The following is a 17,814-nucleotide window of genomic DNA, read 5'->3' on the forward strand; positions in this document are numbered from 1 at the left end:
TGGGCACATAATCTATAACACTAAAATGGGAATTAGGTTTTAAATTCATGTCATGTGACTTTGTAGAGTGAAATATATAGGTGCATACTTTCCTGGTATGGAATTATCTACATATTTCGGATGCTGACAAGCACAGGAACGCTTCACCGCATCTCCAGAAAGAACACTGACAAGAAATACTGCAGGCAGCTTCGACCTTTTTATTGCAGTTAACAGCTAAAACTACTTAACAACTTTGATGTATTTCTGGAGTTTTAAGAGCCTCGCTTCACTTGTACCGACTGAATACGAATGTGTCACGGAGCTGAATGAGTGATGTGATCCCCTGGAAGGGTGACAAGGTGATAAATCGTCACACTTTCTGTGTCCTTTACAGACATAAATTGTGTCAACTGTGAGTTATTTGAGGCCATAAAATTTGACGCGTCATACATTTCAACGAAAACAACAACAGCGAAAACAACTTTTAACTGTACTGCGCTTCCAACCTGTTTTTAAACGGGGTTCTTCTGCGTGATGAAGGGCACTCTGCTTAACATGATTTACAGTCACAATTTAGGCTAAGTGACACTTGATGGCATAAATATTAAGTAGAAACGGATGCATACACTGATCATCAACAGCTAATAAACTGAAGCTTCATTTTCACAACCAATTTGACTCACTGATAATTGCAATCCATCATGTTGAGTCTTTGGGATCAATGGGCAGAACTGAGCGGTGATGTTGTCTATAGTAGGACGTAGGTGTGTCATTATGATAAATGGCTCAAGCTGAAAGCTCAGGAGACTTCACCATATATGAGTCTCATACACAGATCAGAAAAGTTGAAGGAGTTTGGGCCAGAAGTTTATCTCGTGCTACTATCAGTTTGATAAATGCACAGCCTCCAGGGAGGCATCGTGCATTGAGGAGGAATTAAAGGTGTGGAAAGGAGTTTGGCCCAAGCAGCAGATTGTTTGAAGGATAACACTAGTGTAAGTCTTTTCATAGTTATTAAGCCCAATGGGGTGTCTAAACACAATAATGTATTAATCACAGACAGAAGCTACTGTACTACGGTCTGTTTTAATACAGATTTGACTCACATAACTATTTAAATATGTTCCTAAAAACCTTGTTTAACCACAGTGGCTTGCAGAGAAAAGGTGTTGCCTTCACTAATGGAATACATCATGTTACAGCATAAGCATTATACATTTATTTTATGACACCAGAACAACACAGGCTTGATTCTGCTGGACTTGACCATTCCAAAGTATATTTTCCCCAACAGAAACAAGTCTCAAAAAGGAAATGTAAAGTGCTAAATCCCTGTTACTGAACAGAAAAACAAGTTGAAGGGGCATATTGACCAAGGATCTGTGGCCCTGTTTTGTCCCCTAACAATCAATTGTATTTCTCTTCATTTACTTATTAAGACATTATTTATTTATTTATTAATTTACCAAACCTCTCCACTCAGTACTACTAAATCACCATACAAAATCACCATTCAGTGATCTTGAATTGAATGGGTGCATGGATGGATGGATGTACTAAAGGTAGGACTTGGACAGCAGAAACTAGTATCCACAGAAATGACAGCACTATGGTTAAGGTCAGGGAAAGATCATGGCGTTAGTTAAATGTTAAAGTAAACTCACCCTGCCTTGTGCTTCAAGTTAATGTTAACTTTTTCAATATTTTAACTAGACTATAATTTCTCTCTAACCTGAACCAAGTGCTTAATCGTGTTTTAACCATATTGTACCAGAAGAGCAAATTAGACAGGAGAAACTACTGAAATATTCCAGTGATGTATTGAGTAACAACATCTTACTACATGACAGATAATCTAATATTTCTTTATTATGTAAACCAGGCGGCATCTCTTGCAAAATGTCCTGCTGTTGCAACGATATAAATATAATATGTAGAAGACAGGGTTGACTCAACAGCTCTACTATTGTGATGGTGTAAAAAGCCACTAGTATACCTTAACATAGGTTGATAACCTTTTATTAAGTGGCTACATGTTGGATACATTGTGTCAATTCACCATAAATTTCACTGTAAGTCAAAAATGAGTGGGCATGCATTGGTCAAGGACATACAGTATAACAGTAAGCCACCAGTACTGTTTCATCATAGAGAACTGAGAAATGTTTCCTTTGCACAGTAAATTAAGTAACAGGTGATATTTCTTCATCTCTAATTGTCACCTGATACTGATCTGAGATTGTCATATAAATCTTGAACCACCAGATGTAATAGTGCATGCATGTCCTTTTTTTGTGTATATACAGCCCCCCCCCACCTTTAAAAACAAAACAAAAAATGTGTAGTGTACTTCTCATAACCATTTCGTTGGCTGTGCATAATTAAATAGTTCATTTTTCACAGCTACAAGATGCCCTACATCTTAAGGCAATTAGGCTTCTCTAAAGCTGATTAGAGGCAAAAAGCAATTGTACTCCTTAATGGTCCCTAAATTAAATAAAAATGAGCTGATAAAGCTGTTTCATGTGACATTCTAGAGGAAAATGTCTGGTTCTTCTGAGGTATTTTGTATCAAAGGGTGTCAAAATTCACACAATATTCTGCAATTCTTTGAATAAATTGCAGTGGCATCAGCAAGCCGGGATCATCAAGCATCCTCATAATTGCACTTTGGTCAGACTGATGGAAAAGAGAGGAAATGTAGAGCCAATGGTCTTACAGGTCAGTGTAATCTTAGTTAGAAGAGGCCTTTGAATAATGTTCAACGAGAAGGGTACGCGCGATTGCGTTAATAAGCGGTAACACAGAGCTGCGGGAGACTCCTGGAACTTCCTGGAGAGTTGGGATGTCTGATGTTGGCGGCATTGTCGGTGACAATTGCCCGTACTTTCTCCGTTAATCCCCATTCATTTATTGACTCCGTCAACAAGTTTGCTTCGGTTGCCATGTTGTTGTTGTTTGGTCGAGTGCTGCCTCCGTCCGTACAACGGCCAGGGGCTTGAATCGATATTGAATTGGGAAAAAATATATTGCAATGCATTGATGAATCGATATTTTTACCCACCCCTAATGGTTGGTTGGTTTGATGGTTGGTTGGATGGTTGGTTGGTTGGTTGGTTGGTTGGATGGATGATTGGTTGGATGGTTAGTTGGTTGGTTGATTGGTTGGTTGGATGACTTCTGGGGAGCCGCCAGAGCAAAAGTAATTTATTTCTTGTATTCAAAGTGGTATTTTACTTTCACACTTGGGACTTTTTCACATGTTCTTGGACAGTTTAATTTGCTAATGCAAATGAGTGTTGTGGAACTACCTCAACCTGTCTGAACTCAACATGTACTGGGTCATTTTCCTCTGTTCTTTGCAGACACTGAAAAGGAAGACTAGTTCAAACTGCAGTCAGAGGGACAGTCCAATTAATTCCAATAAATAACAGATAAACACAACCAACAAGCAAGGTTTGTGTGTTTCAGCAGGACATCCCACTCAGCAAATACAAACACTGCACTGCATTCTCCTTGTTACTGTTTTAGGAAAAGAAAAAAATATATATTTTATGTCAGTCAGCTCTTTTTGTACACCTCCCCAGCACATTAAACAACTGCATTACCAAAGGAATACAGCTAAAACACTTCAAAGTGGTTTAGAAAAGTCTAAAACTCTCTGTTAACGGATGCTGTCAAGGTGCCCTTGAGCAAGGCACGTAACAAGCAGTTGCTCAGTCAGTAGATGTGAGATAGTTTTACTGAGCAGCTCCCAGGTGTGAAGGTATGTACAGAATCTGCATGAATGTGAAGCAGGGCAGCGCCGAAAAAGAACATGCACACTCAGCAAAATCCTTCCCTGGATGAATAAAGAGGCAGTAAAGAAATATGGAAGATAAGGCTTCATATTGTTGTTGCCCTGTTAAGTTACATTCACCACAAACTGTTTACAAGAAAGCAACTATAAGAACATCCTGACAGACAGGAAAACATTGTGACTCCAATTACATTTGAATGTAGTCAAGCCAGCAGCTGCTTAGCTTAGCATAAAGACTGGAATCGGGTTAGGGTTAGGCTAGGCTAGTCTGGTTGTGTCCAAAGGTAATAAAATCTACTAATTAATCTATTATTGCTCACTAATTAACACACCGTATCTCATTTGTTTAATTTGTACAAAAACAAATGTAAAACAAACTTTTGCAATTTAGTGGATTTATCTTTAAACTTGATTCTCAACCTAGATGGAGCTTTCCTGTGAGTTTATATGATTTTAATTTAACACAGTATGTAGATATATGTTTGTATGAACAATAACATTTCTGCCATATTTCTGACTTTAGATGACGTTATTTTGACTGCAGATCGAGTAGCTACGATGTTAGCATAGCCAATCTGAACGTGAAAGTATGAATTCAGACTTTTTACAATTTGGCATCATGATGTAGTTATTTCGGCATCCATTTGATCAGTTTATTGTATTGAAGTTTATTTTGGGTTCTTTCAGGCTTAGCATCAGTAACATCACGGCGCTGGTTGGGTACTAGTCGGTGCTGTTGCTCGCTGGTCATTTTGGGTTATAAACACAATTTATCCCACGGTCAAAGTCGCATGAGTAACGGATGGCTTTGTTTTCTCTGGCAGCCATTTTTCTCTTGGATTCACGCTCCACAGTTGCCCTGGTAGCCGGCTCACCCCGAAAATAGGAGGGTGAAGTGGATGGAATAGACACTCATTCTGGCTGTTTTGGATGGACTATTTAGAAAGGATGAGAAGGCTGCTGTGGTGCTTGTTGATCCTTGTGGTATTTCGACCAAAGCATGTCAGATACATTTTATTAAGACACCAAGGAACTGTGTGAACTCATGAAAAAGGGGTATAATATGGCTCCTTGACAGGTCTGGTTAGGTTTAGGCAAAAGAACAGAACCACTTGGATAGATTAAGGAAAACATGGTTTGGATTAAAATGAACTTTTTGTTAAGGTTAGAGAAACACATGGCGTGAGTCAAAGATATTACTTCCTTAAAGTTAGGTGACAATTGTCGTCATGGCAATAGGGTTACAGGACGATCGTAATTACTTTTTTTTTCTCACTCTCTTTAAACTGTCCCAACTTGCAGGTGGAAATGTGACCCTCATAGTTGGATATGAGAAACCAACAGCAGTCTCTTTTTAAGTTTGGGTTAAACCATCCACCTGACCTGCCACTCCCAATGAGGAAATCTAGACGTCATCTGAACTACGGCCAGTAGATGGCATCTGCCACTAAGATGTAACTATAGGTCTTTTTGGGCGATTGACATGTTGAGTGGTTTCTCTTGGGAGGAAGATCTCGCTAGATTATTTCTGCGCTCTTGTTGTCACCTTGAGGTTGCCAAACAACATGTGAATTAGTGCTAGTGTGCTTAAGAGGTGCTGTTAACTTCACGTTGTTTCCTGTAGATGCTTCTTCTGCTAAGCTATGCTAAATGGCTGCTGGCTGTTACTTCAAGGGTAATGGTCATCCAATTCCACATTTGAATAATAAGGGAATAATGAAGCAATTTCCCAAAATGTCAAACTATTCATTTAATGCATTTTGGGTAGACTGTGTGGTAACAACACTACACACAAGACTTTCTTATCTTTGTGGACAGATTTCAGTTTTCTAAATTATAAGAAACTGATAAATATGTAGATTTTATAAATCTATCTCCACAGCTTGATTGTGTTAATGGTTTCCATACAGCAGCTGGTCTGCTGCACTGAATCAGAGCGCAAAGTGAAATTAAAACAGAACGTGGACCATATTTATACAGCTTCATATAACATGCTGTGGCCAGAGTGTGTTCATAAAATTACATAATGAATGGAAATATGTGGTGTACAGTTATTAAATTGCACATACATTAGCAACACGCTGAGTGCTTGTGTAGTGTGAGGTATGTACTAACTGCAGGAGGTCCATCTTTGGCAAAGCATGAGATAAGCTAATGTTAAAATATGTAATATAATATTCAATGCCCAATCCAGGGCTTACGATTAACCTTATAACTTTTGATTATACCATCTGTTGTGGATATTATTGGTTAAAACACAAGGATTGATACAAAATAAAAAAAAATCCTACACTTTGTTTCCTCTACGGCTGTGCATGTGCAAAGACCTCCAATTTCACTTGAGTGAGGACACCTCCTACACCACCCCCACAAGGTGATAAGTGCACTCCACAGGCTCAGTAATGTCACCTCTGCCTGATGGAGACATGGCACTTATGTTAGATTGATAGATAAGGCAAAGAAAGCCATTGATCTCTTCCTGACTTAACTATAATGCAGCCCACCAAATTCATCAGTGCTACAGAACATTAACAGGCACCCAGAGCCTCCATCTGTTATACTCCATCCAGACTTGTGTGAGACTCACTGTTATGCACTCAGTGTTGTCAATGTGGAAAGCGTCCAACCCCTGTGCAACAGTTGTTTTGTGTAATAAGTGTAAACTCAAGTGATAAAGTGCGTGGGCGACTTTTAAGTTCCTCTAACACAAGCTACATTGTATCATTTTAATAATAAATACGGCGAACCACCTTCGTAGACATAACAGTTAAGTCTAGACAAAAATCGCTGTTCACGACACGCACCTTTAAGGTTTGAGAAAGTCTGCCTGCAGGACTTGGAAGGTAAATTCGTGCACCCGTGCATCACATTATTTCCCTGTCAGACTCCCCTCACATAATCGCCTTCTCATAATCCCTTTGAGGTTGGAAAACACACTTCTCTCACTTCAGGTGCTCAGGGCGTATTTGCATATTTTCAGACATCAGGCTCATTTAATGTGATTTGAGGACACCAGACTCCCCCTCTGACACCACCAGGAAGCCTGTTTGTCGCTCAGCGTGCAGACTCTTAAGTCTCCTCCTCATGTGTGAGGAACTAAAGGTTACAGGGCAATGCTGGCATTATATACAAGCTTCAATACACAATACAAGCTCCTTTCTGCACTCCAGTAATAAACCCATAAAGCTCCTCACTCCACTGACACATACTACTTCATCATGGACGTATTCCTTCAATAATATAGCCTTTCCGCATACAGTCTCAGGATTAATTGTTCAATATTTCTTTCTAATGACAGCAAGTAAAAATTGATTTTTTTACATAAATGACTCGCAAAGAGCAATTTTATCGACAACCCTGCAGCTTTAAAGGAAAAAAAACAGAATATGCTCAAATTAAAGATTTGATTTAATGATTCCTTCAGGACATTTTTGACTTTAAAGCTGAATGTCAGAGATAAAGAGTGTCAGGCACAGAGAACTTTTTTTCTGAATCAACACAGAAAGCTTAAAACTTTAAAAAAATCAACTCGCCAAAAAGCCTATCGGATGATGTGTAGACAAGAGAGGGAGAGCGTAAGAAAGGAAAGGAAAGAGTGTGAGTGTAAGGCTCAACAGTGCAGCACTCTGTTAACACAAGCTCGAAGAGCCACAGAGAAGAAGACAGAAGGATGTAAACAGAGATGTACGAGGAACACAGAGACAGGGGGAATAGAAGAAGTCTTACCTGGGAATATAATCACAGCAAACACCCATGTCAGGATGATGAAATATATCGAATTATACATGCTTCCAAAACACTGCTGATTCTGATCTGCTCGTTTGTCTTTTTTTTTTTTTTTGTATCTTCCCTCCAACAGGGATTCAGAGAGATGCCCACTTTGCTTCTTCTTTTTCTTCTTCTTCCTCTTTCTGTCTTTTTTTCCTGAATGTCACTTTGGAGATCTTTTCAGCCCCCACTGAAGAATGCTTTAAATCCGGTGCAAGTAGTATTTGGCGGCACACACACACACGCACAGAGGCTGGTTCTTCACACAATATTCGATCTCTCTCTCTCTCTCTCTCTCTCTCTCTCTCTCCCTCTTCCACGTACTACAGCACACAGAGGGACCAGCACTCTGCAAGACAGGGGGGGAAGACAGGAGGAGGGAGGGCGGACTATGCTCTGCTTTGGCATTGGCTGAAGCTTCTGTCCTTCACTACTGAACAGTCCCTGCTCTGTTTTTCCTTTCTTTTTTTGGCTGCTTTGAATCCTCAACCCTTTTTCTTTGCCCTCTGACAGAACTGGAGCAGGATTAAAAACATGATGGAGGCTTGATATGTAAGAAAAGCTGGATAAATAGCAGCCCCCTAATTAATGCAGAAGGTGATCTGGGATTGGGGGCATTTTCTGAAAAATGATCCCTTGATGTAATTTTTAGTGTTACATGACATTTCCTGTTTTAATGAGGGATGCTGAGGCAGTGTTATGACAGTTTGGACTGCTCTCTTCAATTCAAGCACATAGATGTGTTGCTGTGTGGAGAGTAGGAACACTGTTGAACAGAGAGTAACTCTGTGTGATTAAATACTCATTGTTGCAACTACTACTACTGCTTTGAAAACACACTCAATAAAACATAAATCTCACTTTTAGCGGCATATCCTAGATTGTTTGTGAAAGTTGAGTGTGCTCCTTGCTCACCCTGCGGTCACTGGCCGAGAAACGGGCTGTTTGCATCTGAATAAAATGAAGCAGACTCATATCTAGACTGGACTAGACTAGAGCATGGATGTGTTATAAGAGCTGGATTAAGCCCCTGAGAACAGCGCTGGGCTTTGATGCCAATTTGACATAGTGGCCAAACTGTGTAATTACAACATCACATGATGCTATTGGGCTCAAAAATACTTCTTTCCATAGACTAATATTTTGAAAGAGATGTATGTAAATCAGGATAATTATTTTCTGAGTGTCACAACCACCACACAATATGACTCGTTTCACTATCAGAATTTGATCCAATTCAAAAGTCCAGAAGCTGCACGATTAAATCCTTTTATTCTCATTTGAGTTAGCTGGAGGGCTAAACCGGAAGTAGCCAGCTCAGCCAGCTGAAGTTGCTAGTGCACCAGCTCCACGGACCCAATGATACGATACAATTTTCCCAGTGGCCACTTGCAGTATTGCAGTGGCAAATCCCCCTGTGGCCCAAAAAGTATTTTCCCCATAGACCACCGCTGTAAAAGAGATGTCTGTAAAAACGGATGACAGGATACCTAGAACTGCAATCAAGCTCATTTTTGACTCTTTCTATTATACATTTTTTTGATACATGGAGGTTTTATATTTGTAAAACTTTACTTAAGCCGTGAAAAGTGAGTTTAAAAATGGGGCTAAACTCTGTGGGCCCAGCTGGAATTCATGGGCGGGGCCAGCAGGAGAAATTTTACTGCACATATTCAGTGGGCCGCACAATTCAGAAGTGAATCCAGAAGCTAGAAACTTTTTTTGCCGTGTACGCCAGCCGAGCAACTCTTACAAACTGAATGGGTGCCATTTTTGGTCCAGTATCCAGCTCTTATAATACATCACATTGACTAGAGGTATTAAGTACATGTAAGTATAAATCCTTAACAATCAATCACCAAACTGAACAGACTAGGCAGAATCATTGCTGTTACTGATTAAATCTGATACACATTGAATTATCTCCTGGTTAAAATAGTTTTTTTTTAAACGATTTTTAACCTTTGCAATCGAGGGAAACAATTTGCATCACAATCTTCTTTTCATCATAACAACATAACACAGACATCATAAACAACATAGACAACAGCAGAACTAACCCTTTATAGAATTCTCCTTCATCTGTTGAGGATACGCCTCAGTAAACCCACTGTGAAATCCTAGAAAAACATGTTCCTTGTAACTTTATCTTCATTCACAATCGTTAATTTTATTTTTTTGAAGAAAAAGTAACCTAGTTGATCTTTTATAGCTATGTTGATGCCTATGTGTGAGTGAAGGTGTTGCAAGGCAACCAAGCATGCAACTCAGAGCAGCAGATTCACCATCATGTTTTAAGAAAAAAGAGCATTTTGACATCACAGCTTGTAATGATGATATATTGATATATTGCTGGCTAAAGCAGATTAATCAGGGTGATATCATAAATTAAAATGTTGTTTCTATATTTTCTTCATTTGGCTTTATCACTACATTCTTTGACATTATGAGACTCAAAATGTCACAGCTCTACAACCCTGATAATATCCTCTATCATTCATATATGGATATTTTTTGCACATTAGTTTTTTGTTTTGTTTTGTTTTTTATCATACAGCATGTGTTGTACTACTTACATGCAAACTTTCTGAAAAGTCTAACTTGTCCTGAAATAAAACAATATATGGCATGGCTGGGTGACAGAGAAGACATTAAAGAAACAGAGAGAAGAAAGAGAGAGGGTGGATCTGACTCAAGTTATCTCATCTGCTTCTTTCTTCATCGGAGAGTTAGTATTCATGTCCTAACGTCCCGCTGCATTTGTGTCTGTTGGTCATGTAGTTTGTTTAACAGAACTTTGTTGCTGCTCGTTAACCAGTCTGATATCATTAGCAACAGCGCCCAACAAGCTGACTCTCCTGATGTTAACTTTCTATTGTTGAGAGGCATTCACTTCAGAGCTGTAGAAACAGGTCGGGCTGCAGCAGTTAATCCCGCTGTGGGAGAGGAGCTCTCTATCCGCTACCTGGCTGTGTCCTGCTGCAGAATCCGTGACTGTGTTGTTATTTTTTTTAATCCCGTGGTTTTGTTTGATCGTAATCAAATCAATCAATCCAATTTGAATTTCTCTGTGAAGCACTTTGGTCAATGTTTGATTCTAAATGACTTGACTTAGATCTGAAAAAATGAAATTTGGTTCTGTTGAAAAGGCCTAAATAAAATGTAATTTCTCTGTGACGTGTTTACAAGTAGTTCTGGATTTGCATGTTATAATCGATTTAATAAGCTACTGTATGACACATGAATCACTTTACTTCCAGTTTGTCACATTCACATATATTACAGAGGAAATCATCATTGGACCAATGAAATGTCAATAATGTGGTTGCTGATTGGTTAGGGAGAATCCTAACAGCCAGTAACAGATTAGCATGAAAAAGATGTAATAGATTAAATCGATCTAATTAAATCTCTAATAACTTGCTGTGACCCTGTACATTACATTTTGGGTTTACTGGAATTTATACTTAATTCTGCTTTACTTTGACCTGTTGTCCTCATTCATACGCGCTTTTTTGTGCCACCTAGTGGTACAAAAGCAGAATACATTAATCAGTGTAAAAACCAGATGGCTTTGACCAAATCAATCAACAGCTGATCCCCAGACAAAAGTGGACCAGGTACAAAACCGTATCAAATTTTATGATTGAAACTTGTTTATTTACGCTTAAAAATGTTTGTAGTTTGATATGCTGATATACAAATTTGACTCATTTTAGCAACAGCAACAAGCTGTGACACTGCTAATCAGGAAGTGCTCATTTAAGGACATTGGGACTTTACTATCATTCATGCACAGGGAAGGTGTAAATGTAAGGAAATACATAGTTTTATACACTGGTCAATGAATTGTGTCATACAGTAAAATAAACCCATAATCCCCATATGAGGACATTATTTTTTTTAAATTACTTCCTGTTCAAAGACAATGCTTAGTTTGTGTACTCATTGGAACGATTTTGAAATCACTTTGCTTTTAAAAATGTGAACAAACTACATACACGCTGGCTTACTGGGAACACTGAGCGCTGCACTTAAGCAATAATTAGCTACATTATCTGTATTGTGTGAACAACAGTTGTCATAATTGAGTAACATCACATTTTGTGAAATATTGAAACAGTAGTCCAAATCAGTGTGAGTCGCAGAGCCAGGGAGGGTAGCAAATGCGCCAACTGTCTATCACAGCTGTTATTCAACAACCACTACTATAAGTGATCCAATCTTATTAATGGAGCATTATTCCTAAATGACCACCAGCCGACTTATTAGAGGGCTTGAATTTAGAGATTGGGACTACAGTGACTCTTGAAAAAAATGAATGATTTCATATTTCTAAAGAGAAGTGGGATTCTTTTTGAATGGGAGTCATTTGGAACGTACAGCTTCAGTCTCAAGCTGTGGTAGTTGCTGCTTTGCTATAAAACTTCAAACTCAAAAATGTATACCCAAAAGTTTACCACGCAATGCCACGCACAGTAAAGCTGAGTAATGCTCTTAGGCCTGTCACGATAACAACTTTTGTCGTATGATATAGTGTCTCAGAAATAATCGAGATAAACAATATAATTGTCATTTGAAGATCATTTTATACCACTGATATAATGATAATATAATAGTATGAAAATATAAGGGGGGTGGGGGGTGGGATTGGAGAGTGGGTGCTACACTTGTGTAAAAACACAGACTGTCATTATGGTTGGGGACAGAGTTATTTACCTTTAATTCTTCTACAGTCTCCACTCAGGACGTACACAGTGAGGAATGGAGGACACTACTTGCTTAGCCAATGTGACATGAATAGCCTCTTAGCTGCTAATGTGAAGTGTGGCAATAATGAGTTAAAAAAATGATCAAGCTCATGTCCATGTATCATATGATAAGTCCATATATAGACATGATGATATTGATAATTACGTTTATTATTGAGACAGGCCTAATTGTTAAAAATGTTGTTATTCACAATATGGCCTTTTCAAATCACAGGAGGGGCAGTATTTGTTAAAGGTGAAATGTGTCAAACTCCCATTTTAAATGAAGTATCATTGTGTAGCAGAGAAGTCCTGACCTACACATCATATTCTACAGCCTTAAGAGAACCTCTTTGTTTGGTACAGATCCCCACAAAAGTCACAACACACTGTAATCATCTCAACATTATCATTAACTCTAATATCATAATTCCTATCACAAATGCAATATCAGTTAAAACAATCGCAATTAGATATTCTTTCAAAAAGGAATATATAAAATGATTTAGGATTGACCTTTAGGTTATGGTGAAACAGCTTTTAGCTTTTTCTACAATATATTTTCCATCACTTTCCACTTAGTGAGCTCTGAAATAAGTGGAAATATAGAAGAAATATTCTTAAGTGTAAAAACCAAACTATTTCAGAGTGCTTGTGGATCAATCTTATTATTTCAATGAACACAGTATCATTATAGACTATTGGATGAGGATGTGTGTAGCACAGGGGGGAAAACACTATCAGTCACCACTGCAGAGGCCAGAATTGAATCCTTGATAGTAGAGGTTCCAGCCCGGGCAGGTGGTGCCGCAAACACAACTGGCATTGTTGCCGAGTGGCAAGTTCTGTACTGGTTGGTTGGTAAGTCTGTTGTGGAGAGAGGTGGCATCACTGGGGGGGGGGGGGGGAGGGGATGTGTGAAATCTGACAGTTTGTCAGTACATTAGGTGAAAAGGTTATTCCATGTGTGTTGAAGGAGGCCTGCTAGCAGTCTTTTAAAAACAAGAAAGCCAGAAGAAACAGACATTTGTATACATGCTTTCATTTCAATAAAATGACAGGAAATTTAACCTGTGTGCCATTTTGCTGGAACCCCCTGAAGCTTTCAGAGTGCACTGTGGAAACCAGCAGCTGAAACACAGCAGCAGCAGACTGCTTCACTGAGTGCTCTTTCATTATTGGCAAAATTCTTCTTTATTAAACCTCTGTGACAAAATCTGGCAAAATTCCCAGAGTCTGCAGCAATCCTGCCACAGGTGCAATATTTGTTTTATGTCAGACCTCCATATCACCTATTTATATGACTTATTTTATTCTTTTCTTTGTCTTATTCGACTGCTATAAGTTTGAGCCTCATTTAAGTCTAAGAATTGCATGATTTCATTGTTGTGTACACTGCACTGGAACATGTGGAACATCACCTGCTCATTACAGCCAGAGACAGTCATCCCAGACTACAAACATGTCAAACCCTTGAGAGGGATACAGACCTCTGCCTTCATCATGCACCATATGGCAGGTAACCATCTGATTTTCAACCAATCAGTGTTGACTTTAGGTCTTTTAAATCCTGCCTCCTCTTTCTCCCTGAATGTATTATCTCTATAAAGTTACATTACCCTGAAATATGAACCACACACATCAGATGCATAAAAATGGATAATCCTGAAGATGTGTTTTTCAGTCTAACTTTATAACTAATTCACTTTCTTTCTTTGAAGTACAGTAAGCTCCAGAAAGATTGAAAATATCACACAAGCCCAACATAACCAGTGTCTGAACTTGGTGTCTTTATTATTTCTGTCCTGTGTTGGTTGTTTGTTAACATTAGTGAGAGCAGCTCTGATTGGCTCACGCAGGCACGTGATCGGACAGTGGTTTAAGGAGCGCTTGATTTGCTTTGCAATGGAAAAAATGCTTTGATGCGGAGCACTCTTTGGACAGAGGACGGATTTTCAATATCGCTCGATCTGTTAATTTGATTGTGGGAAGCCAAAATCGAGATCGTGATTTAAAATTTGATCAATTGTGCAGACCTAGTATTGATCATTATATCATTATATCAGTGGTATAAAATGATCTTCAAATGACCATTATATTGTTTATCGCGATTATTTCTGACGTAATATTTATCGTGCAACAAAAGTTGTAGTTATTGTGATTATTGTGGTCTGAATGGGAGGTTTATTCAAATGAAGCAGTGCAAAGTGAGTTGTGTTTTCGTTGGGATTTGTCAGATGCTGAAAACAAACGTCTCAGAATCACATCTGGCACAACACTAAACTGCTGGTCAATCAAGAGAGAACTTAATACAAATAGCTGCAATACATACTTGAAATATATTATTATTATTTCAATTAAACACTTTCAATGCAGAAGATAACATTTAATGTGGTTAAAAGAAAAGTCAGTAAATCAGCTGTTTTATACTGTATGAAAAGCTTCTCCTTCACTTCATTAAAGAGGTGGTGCACACTTAAATGTGTTTTTTGAGCTGTAAACTAAATTATATGACTGTATTGTGATGAAACACATCAATACTGGTAATATTATTGAGATTAATGCCTGATTTATAAAAATCAGAAATGCATAGGTTAAAAAGGGCTCAACCCATCATCTGATGTTTAAAATCAGCCCTGAAAAGGCGGGGCCACTGTTGAGAGTCAACCATTAGGGAGTTCTTTATGTCATGAAATTTATATCAAATATATATATAATATATATGGTAGAATGTTAATGATCACCTCCCACAGCCCACCCACGCTCATTTTCAAATATGTGCTGATTGAGACAGTTTTAGCTCCAGGAGCTAACAGCGGCACCAAAATCTTACCATCTGCAACTGTACACACTTCACGGGAGGAGACACTGCTGGCAGCCATAAAAATAGCAGAATTCCTCTTTGCATTTCATCATGTAGCTCTTTAACTCTTCAGCTGTCTGGCTGCAGTTATCAGCCGGTAAAATCGTGTTTTAAAATGTTAAATCACTGAAATTTCCTCCAGGAGATCAGTGCTGCTGTTAGCTCCTTAAGCTAAAACAGTTTTCATGTGAAAATAAACACAGAGGGGTTTATTTAACAGTGACTTCTGGCCTTGTTATCCACTATTCAGCATTTTTCAGAATCCTGCAGTGTATAGAGTTAGACTCAGACCTGAGGAAGTGAAGTTAAATTTTGAATCCCTGCAGCGTCTGAAGGCAGCAGGACACACAGGTTGATAAATCTGCAGCCTTTTACGCTTCCAAACCCTGCATAAACCACTGTATTATCACTTGGCAAAACTCAATGGCTGGCACGCAACCTCAAGCTTAAAAGACAGAATGTGTGTACCTGCTAAATAAATAAAATACTCACTGCGTCACGATATGTTCTAAATGTTAAAAAAATGTGTTAGTGTTTTTCATATTTTCTGGTATCATACCCCATATTTAGCTGTATACTGAGTCTTGAACCTACAGTGTGGGTGGATAGATTTGTGCTTGTGTGTATGACTGTGTGTTCTGTGTGCATATTGGCATCACATGATAACTGGAAATGGTTATACTCACCATCATCTCCATGAAATATTTACACATATAGGTTTTCTATTTAAAGTCAAATTTTTTACATTCAACTACTTCAAACAGGGAAGAAACTGTTTAAAACCGACACAAAGATACAAGATAAACTAAACTGACACAAACTGTCTCTTTCTAGTGAGAATGGCATGATGTGTGAAAGAATGAACACTGATTTTTGCAGTGTGACCTCAGTCCCAACCCAACAGCCGCATGCTTTCTCAGGGAGATTGATCGCCTCTTGTTATGAGAGTCTTGGTGAGAGGTGCTGACAGATGAGTTAAAAGTAGCTGTGATATCCTGAAATTTTGGATGAAATCTGTGTCTTTAAAGCTGTTCAAGATCCAAAAACTCCTGGCTCTGATCCACATCCACACAAACACCTCCGTACAGAAGTAGCAGCCATTACTCCACAAAAAGCATTCATTAAAAAGTTTGTTCTTTTCTTCCTCGTGCTCATCCTCGTTATCACCTGCTCATGAATTTTACAGGCTTCTACTGCACATCCACTTCTAAATGAAACCTTAAATGCTGATTTTCACCATGTGATTTTGGCCCAAAAAATAAAGTGAACAGCCATACAAAGAAAAGTTTGATGTGAGCACTGAATTGAGCACTAAGGCTTGCAGTGTGAACTTAAAAACCACAATTTATATACGATTATTAGAGAATGCTTCAGTTGATTTAGAAGCATACAGCATCTAAAAGTCATTAGCTTGGTAATGAGATATATATCTATCATCGGTCACACCATAGTTATGCAATGAGACGTAGCTCAGCTGTTGCTCAGAAGTAAGTTTTTCGACACTGCAGCAGTTCTTTGGATCAGGTACAGTAGACTGAGAGGACTTTTACATTTTATTAGTAGAGATCAGTGAATCGTACTCAAAGTCTGTTTTTATAGCTAGATGTTTTTTAATCCTGTTTTGCTTTCAGTCCTTTATAATATAATATTTTACTTCATTGTGTCAGGGCTGGATACATGTAGTTTTTTTTAATTAATTGTTTAGTAAATCAGTGTATGTAATCAGTTTATGTAATCTATCTGTTCTACTTGTTAGGCCAAGAAAATGCACATCCCCTGCTTCAAGTTCAAGTCAAGTTCAGATCATTTAAAACTACTGCCAATTACCTTAAACAATGACATCATGCATCCTCAAACCATGACATCATGAGTCCTTGAACCATGACATCATGCATCCTCAGACCATGACATCATGAGTCCTTGAACCATGACATCATGCGTCCTCAGACCATGACATCATGCATCCTCAAACCATGACATCATGCAGCCCCCACAATCGTTGGAATCGTAAATGGAATGTACGTTTTTTTTAGTCTTTTTGACCACTGCAAGTGCATGAGTTAACATAACAACGCTGACTGACCCGAGTCAAACCCATACTCGGTGTCTCTCAGGTTTTCTCGGTTTTACACATTTTAGGGAACAGATCCGGGACCCGAGGTTGTAAAATCTAATCCGACCCGGACCCTATTTGACTACAGAAAAAATGGATCCGGACCCGTGCGGGTCTCGGGTCGGGGCCGGGTAATTTCGGTCGGCCCGATCCGAGTTAACCTCTACACTGAAGATCTGCGCGTAAACGGAGTACTTTCGGCCAATCAGAGCGCTTAATTTTCACCCAACCACCCCGCTCCGCCTAGCTTCGCGCCTCAGTTCAGTTCAGTGCTGCAAGCAAGCCAGTCAGATAACTGGTCCCCTTTCGCCCGTTGAGCTGATAACATTGAAAAGGTAAAATCAAGACGTTGAGTTACCCCAATATTAACCACTCGTCAAGGTTACAAGGTTCATCTATTCGATGTGTGTTGCAATGGTAACTGTCACGTTTCCCTGTATTCTTCGGATTTCCGAAGGTATAATAATAATATACATGATGTGATACTCGACATTATTATCACAACAAACACACAGAGCAGGCATGGGCAGCCCGTGAG

This window comes from Scomber scombrus, chromosome 14, assembly GCF_963691925.1.
Source record: "Scomber scombrus chromosome 14, fScoSco1.1, whole genome shotgun sequence".
Lineage (NCBI taxonomy): Eukaryota > Metazoa > Chordata > Actinopteri > Scombriformes > Scombridae > Scomber > Scomber scombrus.